We start from the raw sequence: 24,473 nt of genomic DNA on the forward strand, positions 1-24,473 counted from the left end.
TGCACGAAAAGAATAATTAAAACAGTGAAGATTGCATAAATAAAAATGGTTTCATTTATTTTCCCCAAACCCAACTACCTTCCTAATCATATTTTCTTAATGGTAAGTAAATATATTAGAATAAGGGGAAATTTCAAAGATGATAAAGAATTAAAAGTAGAGCCTTTTTGATTAATAGCGTAGATTCTATCTCTATCAAAATATTACTATTCAAAGGAGATATAATCCAATTACTCTCTTAATATTGTACTTATAAACCAAAACGTAGTTTGAATATATTTATTTTTATATTCTGTTTATGGGATGAATGCATTGTGAACGACAAATCGTGTTGAAAGTCGAATACTGAAGAAGTTGAATAGAAATATTAGATATTTAAGTAAAGTGTATAATATATATATATACACATACTTGTTTTATAAATATATAACAAGAAAGGAGACCGTTATTTAAAAAAAATAAATAATAACAATATTGAAAAGTAATAAAGAAAATATTTTATAAATTTGCTAAACACTGTACCAAATAATCAGTACATCTAGGTTATATTTATACATATTTAAGAAGAACATAGAAAGAAAGTGAGAAGAGTATAGGGTGAAAATAGGAACAAAAGCATTAAGAAAGAGCCTGGTAATTATTTAACTACCAAAAATTTGTTTATTGCAATAAATTAAGAGATATAATATTTTTCTTGTGCAAATTTATTTGAAATAAGCTACAGAAATCGGTTTAAAAATAATAATAATATGTGCGGGAAAGTAGAAAAGAAAATTTAAAAATTCAGTTTAGATAAATAGGTAATCTAGAGAATAAGCTATAAATAAATAAATAATTATCAATATGTTAAAGCCGTCCTTAGTTAAAGAAAAATAATTCTATTGCAATATTTATTTAGTAATACTTTCCAGATGTACTAAAAAATTCATCATTATAGCATTAGTTTTGAGAAAATAACATGATAGTAATAATAAAGCTAATAATATAAAAAATAAACAAATACCTGCGTGGTACATGATGTATAAAGTGTTTTTGGTGGGGGCAAAAGCAGAGGGATGTAGAACAAGAAAGAGGCACTGCATGCAGAATGCCGTTGGGGTGTTTCTGCTAAGAGAAAGGAAGGAGGGTCGATAGTCCAGCAGGAGTAGAAGGCAATGTTATAGAAGTCAATTTGATAAAGGACCGTTGGTGCGGCGGTGGCGGAGGGGGAGGCGAGTAGAGTGAAAGAGAATAATAGAGAAGGAAAACAGCAGAAAGAGATGACATGTCCCCCTACTCTCAGGACTGTTCTCCTATTGGCTGAGATGAGCTTGCGCACAGAAGAGATAGAATGCGTTGGTGATCCCACGTCTAGCATCAGTCGTCACCAGCTAGTAGGAGCGGTAGTTAATGTTCCTTACATCTCGTTACTATACTAGAGCGCTCAGACGCAGCTTCCACACCATCTAAATCATTCTTATCATCAGCGTAAATCAAGAATGACATCGTTTATGGCCGATAATTATAAAGCTGTTACAACTTATGAAAACGTCATGTAACAGGTAAGGATAAAGAATTAAATTTTTCTAATTTACTTGTACATAAATAATACACAGTTATTTAAATATCCTTCATTTATGTATAATTAAATTATTTAATTTAGAAAATTCAGTTGTTTACAATTGTTGTCAGTTTAAATGTTTCGATAATTAAATTATAACATTTTATAATTCTATTATTTTTTAACAAACTTTTATGTGGGTTTATTCCATTTTAAAAAAAAATGAAAACTGATATAATTTATGGAGTTTAAAATAAGTTTAAATATAAAATTACGCTCTAATAAAATTTATTATTTTTTGACACCAGTCATTTTTTTCTTCGGAGGGTTTATTTGTGTCATTTATACAGTTACATTTAGGCCTTGTTTGTAAAGAAATAATGAACGCGCGCATTTGATTAATAACAATCAACAAAAGTCATTTTTATTATTGTATTAATTAATGATAAATAATTTAATTAATTTAATATACATATCTACACAGTTTTGAGGTGTTGAGAAGTCTAGAACTTTTTGACACGGTTTACCGGTATATGGGCTTATAAATTACAGGATTTTCTATCTATTGGCTAAAATTACAACTACGGAAATTTATTTTATTACATAATTTTAATTACACGATTTCTTCTGTATAAAAGTATTTTAACAATTCATTTTTTTGTGATAGTAGTGTTTTAAAAACTTCAACTAAAATCCACCAAGATGGATTTACAAAGTGAATGACAATAATAGTTATTGCTAAAACCTTTTTTTTTTTTTATTTGTGGTTAATTATCTAATAAAATAGCAAATTAAAGAAATTTAAATCAAAATAATTTCTCTAATTTGTGTTGAAATAATTTTTATATTTTATATCTGAAGTTTTAATTTCTTAAAAAAATTGTAAGATTATTTTAGACAATAACGATTTAATATTTACTGAACATTTAAAAACAATATCTAAGAATTTTGTTAATGTCTTTTTTAAGGAGTTAAATTCTTCAAAAAAAATTATGAATTATTTACTTTGCAAAGGAAATACAAAATAATTTCAAAAAAAAAAATTATTTTATTAATAAAAAAGTATTTTTTGTTTAATTTAATTACGGAGTGTACAATGTATGAGTGTCGGATTAAATGCAAGCATATTTTTAATAAATATGTAACGACTGTTATAAATAATATTGCGTAAATATTAAGAATGAAAATCAGTTACTCTTTTTCATTTATTAATTTGAAATGATAAAATTTTGTTTCATCTGTAAATGTTTTACAATACACTGCACAATATGATAGTTGTAATGGGGAAAATATATTCTTACAAAAAACAATACGCCGAAATGGTTTTTGTTACGTCATCTATTAACATTTCATTAAATTTGTTATTTTAATTTGTAAATATATATTTTATAACCAGAGTAAACAAATATTCCGACAACCGAAGTTTATTCTAAATCTTTGAGTTAATACCAAACGAGGAAGTTTACTTACCGCGCCTTATTGCAGTAATTAGTAAAACGATCAGTAGATCACTGATATAAGAGAAATGCAATTGCCATACAATTCATAAAAGCAAATATTTCAATCTTTCTACTGTGTTCAAATATTTATCCACTTCTCTGTTTACGTTTCATTTTTTCATTACGGTTTTTTGATCAGGTTACAAAATAAATTTAATTACTTCATATAATACGATTTTTCATACGTTAAATTAGTGGCATAAATTATAAATTAAATTTTTAATCATTAAATTGCTTAAATTACATAATTTTGATACAGTAGTTAATTTTAAGTATAGAAGATTTATTTCACATCCATTTAGAGGAAAATACAATTTGATAACGGTAAAATATATCTATTTGTTTATTATTTTAAAATAGAGATTAAATAAGAGTAAATTCTCTTTATTCTGAATCGTCGTAAGTAATTAATACGTTCTTTAGCTTTTACTAGGTTTTCGAAAGAGCGAACCCACTTTCTCAAAAGTACTTCCTTAAAAAGAATGTATAGGACTATGAATTCTCTAAAAAAACATATTTATATACGTATATATTATTTAGAATTTCAAATTTAATGTATAAGTTATTTAAAATATTTTTTTTATAAATATGGAGATAATTAATAATTTTTTTCACGTAATCTAATTTAAAATACTCCAGAAAGTATTGTGGGGACTTAAAAAAACTTAGTAACTTAATTACATATACAAATGAGAAACATTACTCGTTAATAATTTTTAAATATATAAATATTTTTTATTTGCATTTATTTGAAAAGCACATATAATTAGAAATCCTTTATTTATTGTGATTTTATCTTAAATGTTTGCTAAATATCTTCCAAAATTTTAAGAAATTTGTTTTTCTAAAACTAGAACTTTCCTGTTGTGATTTGGCTGATGTTTCGTTTTACTGTATTATGGTTTAACGGTTTTTTTTCAAAAATTATTTTGCAACTTAAGTTAAAAAAAATAATAATTAATATCACAATACAGCCGTCTTTATACAATAATTTTATGGGTCCTGGTACAGGCAAGATATAATTTAACAACTAAAAAAATGTATTAAATTACGATAAAGTATTTGATATTTCATATGCTAATTAATTTTTTTTCTTCTCAACAGGTTTTAAGTAACTTTATAAGCTTTACCAAATACTGCAACTTACTTTTACACAAAAGTAAAAATTATTTAAAGATAAAACCCGAAGGATATTTTTTAATCATTAGAATTGCGTTAAATATTTTCAAATGGGGTTTTGAAATTATTAAATAAAATAAAAGCCGTTCTTGTAATGGTCTACTAAATTCTAACATTCACACCGTTCATTATGATTGATGTTAAATCTGCAACACTAGAAATTTAAATTACTCCTGATTGTATTCTTTAATGTAACAGATTATGTGGCAAAGCATAACCGTATTCGAACAAATGTATATCAGTTTCTTTTACTGTTATTAATCATAATTAATTTTTATTACAAATAGCTGTATTTTGTATGATTAATAGGGTAGATTTTTTACGATGCTGAAGTAATATTATATATTTAGTTTTGAGTATCAAAAAACTGGAATTTTAATTTTACTATCAGTGTTTAGTCATTACCGGTGTAGATTTGGTTTATCAAAGCCTGAAGAAGACTAACTATGAACTAAAATGCGGTTAATTCTTTTCTTGATAAAATATATTAATAAAAAAAATCAAGATTTTCATTTTTTTAAATTTATTAAAAATGCCTGAGTTTTGTTTTTCATAATATTATAATCTGTAGTGGAAAAACATAGTAATCATATTATACACTGGGACACTAGAAAATTGATTTTGAGTAAGAAAAATCACCTTTATTTTTGTCATTTTTTAATAGTTAAATTATTTTACCAAAGAGTTGAACAAGTTTATAATTTTTTTTTTTGCAAAATGTATTTAAAATATTATATGCCAGAGAGTTTGAACCTGTGTATCGCAATTATCATTGTATAACTTGTAGATAGATAACTCAATAATAGTGATAATATAATAGTAGACCATATCTGGTATCTCTTCATGTTATTGTGGCGTTGTAGTCTAAACTATATAAGCAGCCACGCAAGTTACAGCTATGTTTTTGTACGTTATCTCTGTAATTTGAAGAGCTAAGATAGATAAATTTTATATATATTTATAACAAGCGCATCTCCAGTTTCAAAATTAATCTGAAGCATCATCGCAAATAAAAATATTCCATTAAATTGTCTTCTATTTAATACAGTTAAGATATCTGCTGATAAATTACCTGTATAATATTATGCGGAGTAATTCAATTTAAAATGCTATTGCCTAGATTTAAACGCATTTAAGTCTTTGTATATATACATAGAGTTAAAATAAAATTATTAAACAGAATAAGAAAAAAATTCAATGAGATGTACTAGAAGAGATAATTTTTGTTTTCATCTAAATTTGTTTCAAAATATGTAATTTGACATTTATTTGAATATAATATATTTTTAAGGATTTTTTATTTATTTTAAATGTCTTTAGTTATTGTCATCATTCTCCTTCTACAGTAATTCATGAAAACTAGGTAATACAACTCTATTTGAAATAAAATAACGTATTAGTCTATACGATACTGTTATATTCGCTGACTAGACAATATTAAATTTTAATACATAATTTCAGTTCTTTTGTAAATAATGATAATTTTTAAAATCTGAAATTTGTCCATAATAATATTGGACAGAAATTGAGGGAAGTTTAACAATATATTTGGTATGTTGTATCGTTATTAACAATAATTTTTGTCCAGATGCATAAGTAGATTATCAAATATTTTCCAGCTTTTCTCAATTTATTGAAATAGAAACGTTCATAAAGAAAATCAGCCAAGAATTGAATAACCATAATGGTAAATGGTACTCGTTACCCATTTTCGGTATATATATTACGGAAAACGTAGATTATTGATGAACTCAGCTAAATTTTACTCAAAAGAGAAAACATATTTCGTTTACACACACACATTTTTTATTAATATTTTCTTTTTTTGGTAGATTAACTTCTTGAAGTGGTCTTCAATATTTTTTAAGTGAAATGAACTAATTCTTAATCTAAATGAAACATAATTCACAAATAATTTAGATCATTTTTAAGTTGCTCACCTTTTCTGCAGTAAAATATTGAGATGTTCTCAGTAGTTCCACAACTATGTTTATATGTATTAATTAATATCGTAAAATTTTATTTATTTTGTAAGCATACAAATTTTTATAAGTTCCTCTATCATTACAAGACACTGCCACTTACCACTTCTGCATCACTCTCAAACCCTTTAAATTATTATTTGGATTCATCTAACAATGGATACCTTTCAACTACATTCCTTATTATTTTTTTTTTAGCTTTGAATATCTTTTTTCTAAGATCTTTTATAATTTTCTAACATTCTTAGATGTTGTTAAAATCCAACTTAAACTTTTTGTCCCGTATTCCTATATAAATTCTACTTCGTAAATATTATAAATTCATAATTTTCCCTAAATACATTAAAAAATTAAATCCGTATAGATAATTTTTCTACAGGATTTTATGTCTACTCTCATCCATTTCTAATTGCAAACTTTTCTTCTGCCACTTCATGATCCTTAGTAACACGTCGCTTCATGTAAAATAAAAGTTGCTTTCTACTTAAAAAATAATCCTTGCCGTTTAAAATATATACGGCTATATTTTATTTCATTGGGAGCATGGTCATTAAACTATTTGTACTTATTTTTACGATAATAAGATTATTGTTGTTTTTATTAAAAATTATATTGTTAACATCAGTGGAATGATGACAGAATGAATTGATCGAGATGATGACAAAACGATTTAGGCTGTTTTAAACATGTAAGACTAATTATCTACTAATAAACTCTTACTATTTTTTAAAAAATATTTTTAAATGCAAAATTCATATTCGGATGTCAGATAGCTTATAGTTAAAAAACGACATCTTGAATTCGTAAAACTACTTTACTAAGTGAATTTAAACAAATTTTCCCAGCTCATTTCATTTATTTCCTACATTTATTAAATTGTTTTTTAGTATAGTACTAATAATTTTATCAATTTTTTTTAGATAAAAAAAATTAAAATATGATTATCAAGATAAAACCGTTGTAGTACGATCTGATATTACGTCAGAGGGAATCTGTGACTGAGTAACCTATGTATGACTCATAGTTAGTCAATCTCACGCGATGTCCGGAACGTAATAAAGTAAACGTCGACAAATATAATTTTCCACAATTTACACTTGTTTTAGTGTAATAATTCTTTTATTTAAGAAAATCTATTTAAATAAATCATAATTTTGTACCTCTAATAGTGATTTACATCTAAAATTAATTGTTTGATTATTCTTTATGAAAGGGAAATTACGCATAAATAAATCTTAGCTAAATAATTAATTGTGTGGGAGAAACGGTTTTTTTCTATTTCTGGGGGGCACCTGTAGCAGTAATTTAAATCAAAATGTTTGTATTTAATTGAAAGTGTTTTATTTCCAAGTTACAACCAGGGAAATTTCACCCTTACCTATGCTCAAGGTAAAACAATGGTATATACTTATTATATAAGTAAAACTTCTTGGGCACAATTTAAATTTAGAAATCGATACCTTGAATTTAAAAATCTTACTTGTGAAACTGGCATATTTTTTTGTTTTATACGATATTTGTACAAAGAGATTTAAAAAAATAACTTAACCAGAAATGTATCCTTAGTATTTTCCTGATCTCCAAGAAAACTATTTTCTAAATAAAGTAGACTGTTGGAGTTAAAAGACAATTTTTTTAAATAAAAAACGATAATTCTTATTTTTAAATTGCCAATAAAAATTAAATTTCTTCAATAACATTTATTTAATCGTGATAAAATTTAAAAAACTCTTTTAAATTTTATCACGATTAAAAGTTTTATCACATTTAAAAGTCAATTAAAAGAAAAAAATTATAAGATATAACCTTTATTTAAAATAAAACATGGAAATGCATAGCAGAACATATAATGATTCTCAACAAAATCAAAAGTAAATATTGGCAAGGCATATCTTAATACGCTACCAGTGTCCACCGGGCTATTGACCATGCTGTTAATGCCCCCTCATTCATAACAACAAAAAAAAAAGAGTAAATATTTAACGAAGTAAAGATTACTTTATTAATTTGGTTGATTTACAACACTTTAAAGCTATTTAAAATGTTAACGAAATTAAGAATAAATATGGAAGCAAATTTATATATTCTTTTTAGGATATATTTCAGCAAATTTTATAAAACATTTTAATTACAAATATTAGTATTTTTAGTTGTCCTTTACGTACTAAAATTTATCACATTTATTACAATTGAATCTATAACAAAAAAACCATCACATTGTAGGTTTTTTCTAATTTACTTCCATCAGGCGTATGTGATTAAATTTAAAAACAATTAATTTGTTAGTATGATATTTTACAACCATTCACTTCAGTAAATTTGCAAAGCATTAATCTAGGCGAAAAAAAATTTATTATCACTACTTGAAACAAACGTTCTATTTTTTATTTATTTTTGGGGGCTTTATGATTTCACCACTTTAGCTTAGAGGCTTTTGCGTAGAAAATGGACATTTTTAGCATATGAAAAATTCTATGCCTGATCGGTATTCGAACCCGAGATCTCCGGATGGATGAAGGGCCGAGATGCTACGGAGATCAACATATAATTATAAATTTTTAATTTACAATCTATAAATACGAAGGACATTGTTGAATTTTTTTTGTCTTTATTTAGTAGTTATATTTATTTTTTAAGAATAGTAATATTGTACGATTTATTTGTAATAATGTATTAGTTTTTTATGACTCAGAAGGGATTTGATTTGATTTCTATTTATTCATGAATCTAATAATATCATTAAAATTATGTTAATATACATTATGAATAACCCCTTCTTACTATTTTTAATTAACGAATTGTAAAAATTAAAAATACTATTGACTCTCTTCCTGAATGTCTAACTGTGAGGTGCATACTTAAATATTAAATTGACTTTTCCTTTAAAATATAAAGCAAGAGTTATTCTTGAAATTATCATTATTTCGTGGAAAATTAATTGATGGGAAATAGGTTTATTTTATAACGAATAGAAATAAAAAAAAGAGTTTTTGTTAGGAGAAATAATTGTTAATAGATTAACTAATGGCAGAATTATTTTTTCATATTAAATGCTAGAAAGTTTCTCTCATGTTTTATAAAAAAAATATGAATATATTTTCATTGCACTTAGTTTTTCCCAGTTCTGGTTTTACCTACTTTATGTAACTGGTATTTCACTGTAGAATTATTTGTAAAAAAAAATATTTATACACAACATCCGATCCTTTTGTCGTGTAAGGTACGTGTCTGTCTGTGTATACTTGTGACCGTTCATAATGGTGAGCGGTAACTGAAAACGGGGTGCGTAATAAATCTGTCTAGTCTCTTGCTCTCTCAATAAACATAGAGTATGCTTCGGAGTTTGACCTGACTGACAGGGAGACAGTAAGTTACCCGCCGTCGATCCTTGTTGACAACCGTTACAACTGCCGAAGTGTCCTTCACAACCACGCCCACGCATTCACTCATCCTTTTGCTTCTTTTCTCTTATATGGCCTATACTTGTACGTGTATGTTTTTGACAATCACACCAACCCTCATCCCTCGCATCTTTTTGTCGTTATGTGAATAAAGTCAAACAATCTGTCTATCTCGTCTTATTCCATGTTTTTTTCTGAAGAATCTTTCTTATTTATGTATTTTTAAATTGTTGCATAATTTTTATAGTTAACTAGATGTTTAGTGTTTGTATTGTGACAGATAATTTATAATATTTTCAACTGATTTTTTGCAAATAATAATATAATTTTATTGAAAAGGTCATTCATTATTCCTTTTAAAATTTATAGTAATCTTAGTATTAATATTACTTTTTTTTTAATTTTTCTCTAATTTCAAGCAAATTATACTAAAATACAATATTTTGTAGAATTGTAAATCGTCGAGGAAGATTTATTATTTTGTTATGTTCTCGAAAAACGACAATGAATGGACTGAGTAAATTCGTAAAGTTTAAAAAAAAATGAATTAAAAATATTTTCGTAAATAATCGTTATAAGGATCGTTAACGTTGTTAACACATATTAATTTTCTGTCCGAAAGGTCATCATTTTGCTGATTGGACGTGAATTCTTGTTTATTCTTTATAAACTTTAGGAAGTATTTTGCTGACACGGCCAGTCAGGCTGGCAGCCCGTACGAAAAGAACAGTCAGGTCAATTCTATGAAGTCCTTAATAAAAGAGATATATTTAAGGGGAAGAAATTTTGAGAATTTACAACGTGTAATAGTTCTGTACCATTTACTTGCAATTCAAACCTTCCTAATTTGTTACGAATTTTGTTTTTTAGAAAGGATTTCACATTCAATCCTTTTGATGCGTGAAGTACTTTCGTTTGTCGATTCTTTGTGGGTATAATATTTAACTATTCCAAAAATATAAAAACCTGAGCTAAGTTAACTTCTTAGCAAAGTTAGTCAAGGTTCTTTACATGCCAATTTCCAAAATTAATTCCAGAACTACTCTTATTTGCTTAAAATTAAATGAAGGAACTCGTACTTTTCACACAGCTTTTTTTTAATAATAATAATTTCAAACGCGAACCAGAGCACTTATCAGCATTTTTGGATTTTTAAGTCTTTCTTTTAGTTAATAAGAAAATATAAAACACACACAAGCAGCTGCAATGAATATAATATACATTGTATCACCACGTTATTACTACTATTTATTTAGATGAAGATAAAACGATTGGTTAGTACGTAAAAGAATCTTTTTATGAGGCTAGTTTTACCTCATTCCGTACGTTTATAAAATAATTTATATTTGTAAACTACCATGTAATTATATAAGGTTAGATTAATTAAATTATGTCCAGTACTAGATAAATAATTATATTTTCTTTCAATATATCATATTTTTTGTGAATATTAAATCTGTCGTAAAACGACTCTGGATGCTGTATAGCATTTGATGTTTTGTACAGACTGTACTAAGTATATTGTTAAGTATTGTCTCACTACATTTCCTTTTATGTATGCATTCTACCTGTACAGTGACAGCGTTGTAATAGTTAAGGTAACCGTTATGAAGGGTCCAGGCTACTGTCTTCTGTATTGTTTTGTTTTTGTCAGTCATTATCATCCATCCCATAATAACAGAATGCATAAATCAAGAGCCTCAACAGCAACAGGCAGATGAAACAGTGGGAATAATAAATGACAGTTCTTTTCAATAACTGTGCGTTTACTGTTGTGTTTAATTTATTTTGACCGATTATGAATAATAAAAAGTAAACTTAGATATTAAATAAAATTAATATCTGTTTGACTATATTAATATGTCAGTTAATTTGTATAAAAATAATTTAAACATTTAGAAAAATTTAACATAGTTTTTCTAGATTTGTACCTGGAAAAATAGTTTAAAAATTCTCCTATTCGCCGTAGTTCTAGGTTTGTACCGGGAAAAAAATTTAAAAAACCTTATTGACCGGTGATATTAAATAAATTATTAAATTCAAATTAATTACTAAACAATTGCGATAATTATTATAGATTGTCGTAATCTTTAACCATCCAGACTACTGTTGTGTATTTTAATTGTTTGAAATACACAATCCTTGATTTAGAAGACTATTTTGCGTCAAAAATACCATTAATATATTCGAATCAAACTAATAATGCGTATTATTTTCCATAATAAACGTTCACAACTGAGGATAAAGAATCTACACAGAAAAAATTAACATGTCAGCAGAGGCGGATCCAGGAGGGGACTTGCCCCCCCCCCCCGAAAGGCCCCGCATTTTGAAAACCCAATTGAAAAGAATGGGAACATTTTACCAATATTGTATTGTCAAAATAACCAGTTGCAAAATGCAACTATGTAATTAACGTGAATATATCTGTTTTCTTAATAGATAATTAAGAAAGGCTGACGTCACTTGCTCTAATGCATATTCATAACGACATGCAAATTGATATAGATCGCGTTATCGGTCAGTACGCTAAGATGCGGATCATCGAGATGAATTTATTTTGTAAATAAATTATTGTATGAAATAAAACGTGTAACATTTTTGATTTTAATGGATTAATTGTAAATATTGAAAGAATGAACAAATTAACGTCAGCTTAATTTAAATCTTCATCTTACGATATTTAATCCCATCTTATATTATTATATAATTTTGATTGTTTGCTGGCAGTTGTTTGATTAAGGTTGTTAGGACTATATAATTCGAGCTTAAAGTTGAATTAGCTTCTGCAGTCCCTGTGAGGGTCACTTCGAATAACTTACAGTTTCATTTTTATAAATAGGAACAAAAATGAAGAAATATAAGCACGTTTTTGGTTTTGCCGAAACCGTCCCTCTGTGACTCTTTTACACCAGTACTAATTATTGGTTAAATGATTTTTCGTGTTTATGAATATAGTATATATGCGAATAAAATATACTCAACCCAATTAGACGGGAGTAGGAAAATGTTGCCCCTTGCCATCAATGGCTACTCCAAATTCAACTGCTGGATCCACCCCTACATGTAAGTAAAACATAACTAGTTTACGAAAAAAAGGTAAAATATTTCGATCTAATCTAAAGAATATAATATTTGTTGTAAGACCTGCCTTTGACACTTTCGCATCTTTTCTATGGTTCAAGCGCTTATTCTTTTTCTTTCACTTACCCACTCAGATGACGGTAGATTTATCCTCAGTAAAAGAGAAAAATTAAGTTACGAATTTTATTTTTTTAGTTGATGTAGTCAGTTAGTTAATGTAATTTAGTAAAATAAAGAAAAAATCTTTACTAACTGTCAGCAGCCAAACAAAACCATAACCTGATGGTTAATTTCAGTTTTCTAAGTGTTTTTCGTTTTAAATTTTATCGACATATTTACGAGATAGTACGATTCGTTTTTGTTGATTTAATGTTTTATTCAGATTGTGAGATGAAATTTATCTCTTTTTACCAGAAACTAATTTCTTCCTTGCTAACTCCTTAAAAATGTCTAAACACTAATTTATATTAATGTAACTCAGCTTTTAATATTACAAATTATTTATACTTTCTCATTTTTTCCTATTTTTAACTTAGGAGTTCACTTCAGTGGATTTTGTTACTTTTGCAATCAACATTTCGCGAATATAGTTTGTAAATATAGCCAATATATAAACCGAATTCTCCTGTTTTCTCATTTATTTATTTATCTATTTTTAAATGTTATTGTTTCTACAAAATATTAAACAAAAAAGTAAATCAATGAACAATGGATAAGATGTAATTGAAAATAAGTGCCATTGCAATGTAAATTATAAAGCTGTTATATGCTTAATAAAAAATGAATGTGATAAAAGAGATGTAACGTAATATGAGTATTATACTGAAGCTGATTAATTTTGTTTTTTAGTATAGACGCAATACTTGTAATGTTGAAAAGTATATAGGTGTGGTAGAGAGACGCCAATGATGAAGTTGTGACGAGGAAATGAGTGAGTGATTCTTTAACGATAAGAGCTTTCTTAAATGTAGGTCCACAAAACAGATAAATTAAAAGGAAACAGGCAGAAGAAAAGAAGAGGTTAAAGTGTTTGTGTACGAGAAAGATAAAAGAAAGTCAAATGGAAAGAGAGAGAAAGAATGATCGAGGCGAGCCGTTCGAGTGAGGGAATCATTGATTTTTTTCAGTGCAGTCTTATCGGCCTCTCATTGTCATCAGTACAATCAGAATCAAGTAATCCAGTTAGCTTTTTATATCTACCCCGCCTATTTGTTCACAATGTTATATTCACCTGTATTTATAGTACAGTAACAAGAACTTTTAGTTAGATTTTTAATACTATTGTAATCAATAAGTAAATAACTCTAACTTAAGAGATTTTATTACATCATATTATTCTTTGTAATAAATACTTTCAATAGTATGATCTGGTTTGTTAAATATACACTAATACATTAGTGCCTATTCCATATATACGTATATATATATATATATATTATGGTTTTTTTTTGCACATTATACACTAAAAAAAATAAATCTAATATAATTTTAAATATACCGGAATGCCGGTTATAAGATAAATTTTGTAAAATGTTATCACTTATTAATTGCAACAATACTTATTTTAATTTTATTATTATTTATTTTTTATTAAATAAAAACTAAATAATTTTAAAAAATATTTCTTATGTACATGATTTTAATATAATAGGCACAAACAAATTTGTGTAGTATCATTATTTTTTAATGTATCAATAAATAATATATTTAAAATATATTTAACTACATCCATTCTGGTGTATTGTGTTAATGCCATCAAAATTATTATTTTTATAGCAGAGATATGTTACATGTGTAATTGTATGTTTTTGTAATGTACGATTCTAAGTAACTCGGTTGCTCTGGAAGGAAATGTGTGGTTTATAACAAAAGCTATTAGTCAGAGGACTCACAAAAACTATTGTTAATATTGTTTTTTTATCAAACCGAATACGGAAATTCTCGATTCACACTGGAAAAAATCAATCGCAGGATTAAGTCGAATATGAAAATAAACATGTTATCTCTCTTTTCTTTTTCTTGAAAATATTTAAGTTTCCAGTCATTTTAAAGTAGAATAGGTTAAAATACTCTGACTGGAAACTTAAAGATGACACAAAACTTAAATATTTTCAAGAAAAAGAAAAGAGAGATGACAAGATACGAAAAAAGATGTAATATTATTGACATAGTTATAACGTCTGTATATATTTTTAAATAACTGGCGTATACCTTACCCATATCTACGTAATATTGAACAAACATATGCTGCGTTTTCAAAGTAGTAAACTGTTAATGTTTCATTTATGTAGGAGCTAAAATATGACTAAAATAATATTGTTAACTCGATGCGAGGAATAAAATTTAGAACTTCAAGTATTCGTTTAAAAGCAGTTAATAGTAGATGTAACTTTACAGATAATTATATTATTCTTAGCTCAATTGAAAAATTTATATTACACAATAGTCTAATATGAAAATTTGTTAACAAAAAATGTTATTGGTTACCAATATTTGATAACACTTTATATTAATAGCAATATGTTATATAATTATTCTAGTTATGTTTTGTCAAAGTCTTGATTAATGCTGTATTTGTTTTAAATTTTGTCTATGAATTTAAAAAAAATACTTTCGTATTATTTAGTGTTACTAAAAGGTGTAAAGAAATTTTTCTCAATAATATTAATTTTTAATTAATTTCTATTGTAATGATCGAAAAAATGTATTCCCTGACGTCGCTGAATAAAGGGTAGGGAATGCTTTATTGAAATTCGATAAAATAGATTTTTACCGGTTAGTGCTAACATTCTTCGTAATCTAAATTAATAGCATAACCTAGTTCTCCTCTCTTAAAATTTCCTGTAGGGCAATCTTTTTAAAATTTGAACGGGTTTACTGTTGTAGTCTAATATGCTGTTTACTCATAAATCTGAACGCTGCTTTGCTTTATCAAATATTATTTTTATTATTAAAAGAACTTAAACTCTAATAAAAGAGTTGTTTTTGATCTCAAGGTCTCCCACCCCACCTTTAATCTCACTTCTTTCCCTTTTCAGAATAGTACGTAAGCAATTGATTGTCAAATAGATGAACATTAGTGAAAAAAATATATCTAACACATTTCTAATTATAAAGTTTAATAGCCGGAAGATATTTGATCAATGCAGACTTAGACTTATTAATATGTAATAGCTAAAAAATATTTAATAACGATATAAAGTTTACAGTAAATTAGATACTATAAGTTAATGGACTTTAATTATAACTTCATTATTTTGCATCCTAAAAATAGTTTAATTCTTTATTTTTTTAAATACTTTTATTTATATTTGCATCAGCAATTAAGGTCATTAGTGACTTAACATTGTAATGTAACTGTACCGATAAATGTGTAGTCTTGTAAAAACTCATTCCTGAGACGTGTGGTTAATTGAAACCCAATCACTGAAGAACACCGGTATCCACGATCTAGTATTCAAATCCGAATAAAAGTACCTTTAATAGGATTTGTACCTGAGAACTTTTCAACAAAAAAAATCAGTTGATTTACAAGTTTACCACAAGGGTGAGTTAATTTTTTTTTCTTTACTGGAACTGTATAAATGTTTTATACTTAGATTTAACTTATTAAATATATGCAATCAGCTTTTGTTATAATATCTTTCGACAAAAATATTCATTGACCTTAACTTTTGAAATCTTTAAATTTTCTGTGTTGCTTATTTATTTGCAAAAAAATTAAATTTATTATGTTTTTGTTGGTTATATATTAAAATTAGTATACCGTATCCAACTAAATAAGGTTTAGTTTCTTACTGATTTAAATTCTTTGGGTTATTGTCGATGTCTCTTATAATTTAATTTTTATACAGAAGAGATATACTATAATATTATTTTGTATTTTAATCAGTCTTTCAGTGTAAAATGTACATTATTTATTTATTTTGAGAAATAAAATTTAATAAGTAACGAAATCAACTATTGCTTTACTTTCTTTATTAAATTTAGAGATAATTATTACTGAAGATGAGAGGATGAAAAAAAAGATGTGCAGTTATAAAGTAGTATTATACTTACACCATGTAAATATAAATTTCCAGTCCGCGTAAATACAATAAATGTAAATTAAAATAAGTGTAGCATAACATAATACAATATTAATATGGTCAAGTTTATTGCAGTTATTTAAGTAATTTAATTGAATCTAACGTAGTTATTAAAATAATATATACTTTAACCCTGTATACGTATATAGGTAAAATTTTCTCGTCACTGGTGTTCTGGCTTCTGTAGTGTATATATTCTCACATTCCGACATCGATCTTAAGTTATATTGTTCTCGTAGTTTCTTCAGTAATACTCTTAAGACATGAGAGATTTATTTTTAAAGAAGCCATGTCGAGTCTTCTTTTTCAGTTTCTTCATGTTGTCTTTGTTTATTATTTAGAGACTATGAATATTTTTCTTTAAAATAATTTACTTATTTTATGATCTAATTTTTTCCTAAGTATAACTACAATGATTATATTTCTGTAAATAGTTTTAGAAAAGAAATAATTGAATCATAGATAACGTGTTAGTTTTTTTATTACTAGTTCACATCGGTTATTAAACATCAGATTAATCTGTAATTATGCATGCAGGCTCTACTTTACAAATTTTGCTTATTTATAAAAAAAATAAAACATTATTAGATTTAAAATGTTAAGGTATTTCTTTAAGAAAAGATATCAATAGTATTTGGGAAACAGAAATCAAGATAATTGCGTCGTAATTTTATAGGAAATCTTAATTATTCATCGGAGTAGATTACTTACAAAAGGAAAAGAATTAGTTGAGATCAGAATAATAAAATATTTCATTTCTTTCTGCAGAATGAATTTAAAAATAATATATTCAGAAATACATGCAAGAATAGATGAAGAAAAAAAATTTTCTAACTGAAAAATATAGTTTATTGTATTTTTATACCTGATCTGGTTTTACATTTTTAGTGACATCAATATACTTCCGCGTTTTTTGAAAAAAATTTCTTGAATTTGATAAAATTCAGCATTCAGGTTAAAATTCGTTAAAGTTTCAGCCATATGAAAATATTTCAAACAACAATAGGTCACATTTTATAAATATTTTAGTGTTATGTTTTACATAGGTAATAAAGCTGTCTTTATGTAAATATTACTAAAAATAATTTATAGTCATTATTCCCCTTTTATAAAGGGTATATTTAAGGGTACTATAATGTTGACCTAACCGACCGACCGTTGTATAGGAGATGCTGTTATAAATTTTTCGCCCTTCGGACCAACGCGGAAGTCCTACCTTTGGCAAACTGGTTCTGGTTTTTTCTGTTCTACCTCAGTTAATGTTTGCTCAGCCAAGTCTATTCATTATATCTCTAGCATCCCCGATCTCCTATTTAGATTTTCTTTTATCTTTTCCTTCTTACCAGTTTTTTTTTTTTTTTGTTTTTATCTCTTGTTTTATTTTTATATTTTTTAATTACTCTTAACCGTAAACGGATTTAAACCTTTTTTTTTCTTGTGATATTTCCTTCTTTTATATTCTTCAAGTTTTTGTTAATTTTTTTTTAATATTCATGATGAAAATTATATGTTGTACGCATTTTTGGAGAATAATAGAATTTTTCTGAAAAGGCTAAAAAGAATGTTAACATTTTATTTTTTTATGTTTATTTTGGTTCCTCATTTTTTGCAGTTTATAAAATTTCAAAGCCATTTACTGAAATTTGTCATTTTTGACAATACTAAGGTAAATCACAAATGATTTTGATAGATTTGTCAAGGATAACAAAGAAAGCAAATGTATAATACTTATAGAATAAAATACTGCATCTGAAACTGTTTATATTAATATTTGTTTAATGTTCGTTAATATTTACTAAGTTTAAAATAAAATATTTAGGATAGTAGAAATCCAAATTTCATATTTGGTAGTTGTAAAACAAACAATATAAATTTAAATTTTAAACTTTCATTTATATAACAATAATATAAACCAACTTTATTAATACATATGCAGTGTAATCATACATATAAGTGAATAACCTATTGTAGAAATTTATTTATTGCCACTATAAAAATGATACCCAAAATTAAAAGTTAATTAAGAATATATGCCGGTGAAGTAATTGTAACGTGACGAGTCATAAGGTCAGAATGAAAATTATTTGTAAATATTTAAAAATGGTAACAGATTTTTAACCAACCATCTGTGCTGGAAAACGAATATCAGTGCTTAAAATCAGTAACTTGTTAAAATCTTTATGATCGAGAATCAAGCATAATATCGATCACCCGCATATAAAACAATTTTTGTATACAAAATTGCTTATTTATCTTTACAAACTAAACAATTATATAAAATACTAATAAACTGAACCAGCTTCTTTATACTAAATATTAATGAATCTACTATAAATATTTATGACACTAAGCTAAGGACTACACAAGAGGTTGAAAATACAGTTATCAAATTAGTACAACTTTATCGCGCTGTTACGTTATTTTTATTATACGCTTTATTTTTTACGTATTCAAAAATACAGAATATTTATTTAACAATTAGAAAACTTGAAAAACTACAACTACTGTCGAAAAAAATAGTAAATATACTAATACTAAGATAAATAATTGCATTATATCATTGTTTTATTACAAGTACAAAACATGATATTAAATTTTTTTTTAAATTCATAATTGAGTTCTAGGAACGTTAAAATATTGGAAAACACAGTACAAGATTCAATGAGATCAGGTTAAACGAGATAATGTCAAGTATTAAACTTAAGTGGTTCCGACGGTGACAGAGACGAGAGATAAATTTATGAGATGCGCGCGCAGGTTTTTTTTAATAAAAGAAAATATTGTATTATATGTTTAATTCAAATGGAAAATTATTTCTTAACAACTTTCATAAATAGTACTTACAATTAATTCAGAACGTATTTTACTGTCGTTCATTGTGAAAAAAGAATAGAAAAACGTTTCTTGTGTGTGTATTTGTGAATATTGACGTATGTGAGAGAGGTGCATATCTGTAGAGGCGCCTTTTCGAGATTAGAAGTCAGAACACGTCTTGGGTACAAAACAGTCCCGCTATGTTCCTCTTCTAAACACACCCTTTTGTGTACACTTCATCTGATAACTTTAGAAAAATAATAAATACACTTTTTTACTAAAAAGGAATTGGCATTTTATATATGATAAAAAGGTACACTGAATTAGTTTTGCTTGTTTATAGTGAAAGTTTCATCAAAGTTGTATTTTTTTATTGATAATCTGTTTCATTTTAGTTATAAACATTATTTTAATAAATTTTTAGAGAACGCTAATTCGTTTAAAAAAAATATATATATATAAATAATGTGTGCAATTATACCCACATTATTCAAGATTATAACAAAAATTACAATTTTAATTCAATGAATTTGAACCTTTTCCCATAAAAAAGTATTTATTTGATAAAGTAAAATTTTTTTTAACTAATAAAAAAGTTACGAAATTCGTTAAATTACTCCTGTGCTAATGAATATTTTTTATTGTGTTATAAATTAGAGACATAACAAAATATTTTGAACTGTTTGCGCAAATTTTACTTTTTAAAAAATCTTCCATCAATTTATAACCCTTCATAAAGATTAAACAACAGATTTTTAACATGTATGGTTATTGATTATGTGATAAATTCATTAAGGTATGTATACGAAAATAAAAGTAGTAGTTGGCCTAGCAGCATTCTGTAATAAGGGTAGTACTTCAGCTGTCTGAATTTGAATATGCAGATGAGTCAACTGTACCGAAAAATACTAAAATCCGGAAAAAAATATTATAAAAACATTAATGTTTTTCAAAAAAACAAAACATTGAAAACCTAAAATTAAATAGGTATTTTAAATTATTTTATTTTCCGTTGATGACAGATTAAAATTACATACTTTGGTAGTACTGAGCTGCCCACTGACTAGTTTTGATATGAAACATCTATAAAATCACACCAAAACATACGGGTACCAGAATAGAATTTGTAGCGTAAGATAAATGTCTATATCGTCCTGCCTTAATAACTCCCTATCTATTAGTCTCAGAGACGTAAATGAGATATCATTTTATAACTTACCTGGTCAGCTCGCCGACACGACTTTAAGCTTGCGTCAATGGGAGTGGGTTGTCGGGAAGGGGGCACAGTGCAAATCAGCCAAAACTGGCGCTTTCGCTCATTTCCATTCAGTGTTGCTCACGACTTAGACGTGATAGCAAGATGATTCGTGTTTGTGTTTAGAGTTTGTCGAGGTAGATCGATTTAAGTAATAATAAGTAACATTTTCCGTTTTCAATTTTGTTAAAAAAAAATACGATAGTGGCTCTCCCATTTAACTCTACAGATAAGTTGGTCGGTCTGTAGCTCAGAGGAACCTCATCCAAGGTCTGTAACGTTTCACGTTAAACCAACGGCCATGCGCCCCGACACAGCTCCACCCGATTTTGTTCACTTTTAGATTATAATAAATTTCATAGTTTCGATAAAATAAAAAACGAATTTTGTATTGTTTTAATTAACCTTTGCCCCAACTTGATATTTTTTTTGAAATGTTGAAAATTTATGGTTTTAACATAAAATTTAATAAGCAATTCGATGATTTCCAAGGGCATAGAGATTTTTCATCTTATGATTAATAATGTTTAATTTTTAATGATACCATATTATTATCATCATTAATCAAACCGCCGTCAGTAATGAAATTTTATATATAGAAAATGCATTGATATTTTTAACAGATGTAATTTTAGGTAAAAAAAACGTATGTAAATTACTTCACTTACAGAAAAACGTATTTCAATTAGAAATGTTTGATGATATTCATTTGAATTCAGTAATCCTTTTTTTTGGGTAACTGTAATATCATACGGTTATTTCTCTTTAATTAGATGCGGTGCGCTTTCTTTCTTTTTGTATTAGAGCTAGAAATTTTTACTATTATTTTTTTTGCCTTAGTTACCTACTGCGTTAACGTTTATAAAATCCAGCACACACTTGACCGTAAGCGGTGATGTGGAACAAGTTAAACCGAGTAATGTAGAATATACTGTAGTGGACTAGTTTTACTTGACTCCACTGTACCTACCTGGCAGATGGTTGTCTCTTCCTGTGTCTCTACCGCTCGGTGTACGCACTGCAAGCACATAGAGGGCTCATTCAGTTAGGCTCACCCCTGTCCTTCCTACACCTGTACGTCTTCCTAACTTCCTTCCTATGTTAACTGACTAACTGGCCTAACCCTAGACTGTCTGTTCTGTTCGAACAGTGCACTACTTCCGATCAACGGACAAACGTAAAATAATGTTTGTCCTCAATGAAGTCGCTCGATTACATATTTTAAGAGAAAATGGATTAAAAAAGATAATATACTTTGTTAAAAGCTTTATCAGTATAGCTGATATTAGAAAACGATAAACTTTACAGATTTTATTCAGGTATAACGAAATTTACCCTCGTAACCTACTAATTTATCCCTCTACGACAATTTTATTATTATATTTAAGATTAATATTACAGCGTTTAACATTTGAACATTTTACACAGTTTTTAGCCATTTAAAGTTTATTTATTACTTTTATTAAAAAGATAGACCTCCTACAGTAAAATCTAATTTCTTGTTTTTCTAATGAATGACGGAGAACAATTTGATAATTATCTCACTCCATAACATCACTAAATTCGGGAGTGTATGGATTTGTCCATGTCAAATAATAACAAAATACTTAAATTTTCCTAAATAATGAGGATATTTTGGTTGCAACAGATTTTAAAAAATCATTATAAATCTAATATAGTTTTTTACAAGTCTCTAAATTCACTTGATTTTCAACTAAAATTTATTTTAACACAAAAATATTATTACCTAAATAATATTGTAATGCCATAAGCTGGATAAAAGATTGGCTAGAACGAATAAAAAATAGAAAATGCAAAGCTGTAATGAAGTTAGTATAAAACAAATAAAACATACATTTTTCTTATCTGAATTTAATTTACGATGTTAAATTTAGTGAAGTTCTGCTATTCAGGAAGCTAGAAAATAATAGTTTTATAACACTTTCCTAAATTAATTAACCCAGACAGGAACTAGTAAGCTACTTTTACATGAGCATGAATTTTATTTTGTGGTTCGTTTCAATTAACGTCATAACCCCAAGACTAAAAAAAAATGAGCTTAGAAATAAAATAGGTACCGAATGGTAATAATACTCACAGTATCTATTGCGATTGTAAAATTAGGGATAAATGTAAAATTGTTATTCCTGCTGCAATTAGTAAGAGAAATACAAATAACTTTAAAACTAGAATTATTTGTGGTGGTTACACATATTATTTATTTAGTCTTAAAAATATTTCCGTGCATTTAATCTCACAATACTAAACCTTATATATATTTTTTCATTAAATTTTCTGTTATATTTGTCCAGTGACTGCTTACGTTAGCATACGTTATTATAGGATAATAAATTATGATTTATAATTCCGTTATTATGCTATCTGTTGTGTAAAATTTGCGTTTGACATCATGTACCGTCAACTTTATTTTGTTATTATGTAAATCTGTAAACTATAATTTAATGCGGTCAAAGTGTGCTGAGCAGCAGGGGTTGCGTTGGGTATCTATAAGGTAGGGTCGTGATACTGCCCTTCGACCCTTTACTCAGGGGTATAATTTCACTGACCATATGATATAGGCTGCTTAATTCTATTCATCTCACGCCACCTGTACACCTGTATTATTTTGAGCACAATACTTTTTTTCATTCCTTCAGTATATATTTAAAATGTAACCATTGTTACATGAACTTAGCCTTGAATTTATTTCATACAGATACTAGATTATAGGAGAATTCTTTTTTAATTCCTCTTTAACTGAATAAAAGGGTTAGATCTGCAAAAAATTATAAGTATTTGTGCGATCTTACTTGTTTTAGTTATTACTGAATGGACTTAGTTACAAGTTTACTTTAACACATCCTTCATTTATAGATTTTCACTTCTTTTTTTATATTTTATGAATGAATGACTTCTTATTCAACAAATTCTTTAAAAAAATAAAAAATGTATTTTGTTTTAAATATACTTTATTTGAGATGGTTTTTATATACTTTTGTACCTTGTAGTTCATAGTTTTCAAGAAATAGCTTTTATTTTTTTTATAAAAAAAAAAATCATTAGCAGGAATTAAAATATTTTATTAACTTTTTTACTTTTAGATTTATTCTTTTAAAATCGCAGAAACCTATGCGTCTTAAAATAAATTTAAAAAAACATACACCTATTTTAATTTATTCAGAAATATTAAAATTAAAATGCACGGACAGTATTAAATAGCGTTGGATGTACTTTATCAAAAGATATATTAACAACTTAAGGAAAAGAATTTTACTTGAAAAATATGATATTTAAAGACATACCAATATCAGCCTGTAAATATGCAGACAATACAAATTAAAAATAGGGATTCTTTTATCATGGGATAAATGTATGCTGTCAAGTTTGTGTGAAACTGGGCTAATTTTTTTTATGAATAAATTCTTTTTTGTATAGCTCCATACCGAATTTATATTAATTAATCATCGGCAAAACAGTTAAAAGAACTGCAAAATAGTTGATAATCATATTTAAAATCGGCTCCTTGAGTAGAGCCATAAGTAAGTAGTTTGATAATAAGCAAATGATAGGGGGTTATTAAGGATTTCTTCCATAATAATAGTTATCAGTAATCTTAAATTTCATAAAAAAA

At 26.6% G+C, this 24,473-nt stretch overlaps 1 protein-coding gene across 1 annotated transcript in view; it reads left to right on the forward strand.

Moving 5' to 3' along the window:
• Positions 1 to 1,373: 1,373 nt before the first annotated feature.
• LOC142333225 (uncharacterized) overlaps positions 1,374 to 24,473 on the forward strand; it is a 121,436-nt gene continuing 98,336 nt past the window's right edge. Inside the window, exon 1 of the mRNA XM_075380214.1 lies at positions 1,374 to 1,541. The gene's annotated coding sequence lies outside the window, so the exon portion shown is untranslated. The remainder of the gene's footprint in view (positions 1,542 to 24,473) is intronic.

The sequence above is a fragment of the Lycorma delicatula genome, chromosome 1 (assembly GCF_047948215.1).
Source record: "Lycorma delicatula isolate Av1 chromosome 1, ASM4794821v1, whole genome shotgun sequence".
NCBI lineage: Eukaryota > Metazoa > Arthropoda > Insecta > Hemiptera > Fulgoridae > Lycorma > Lycorma delicatula.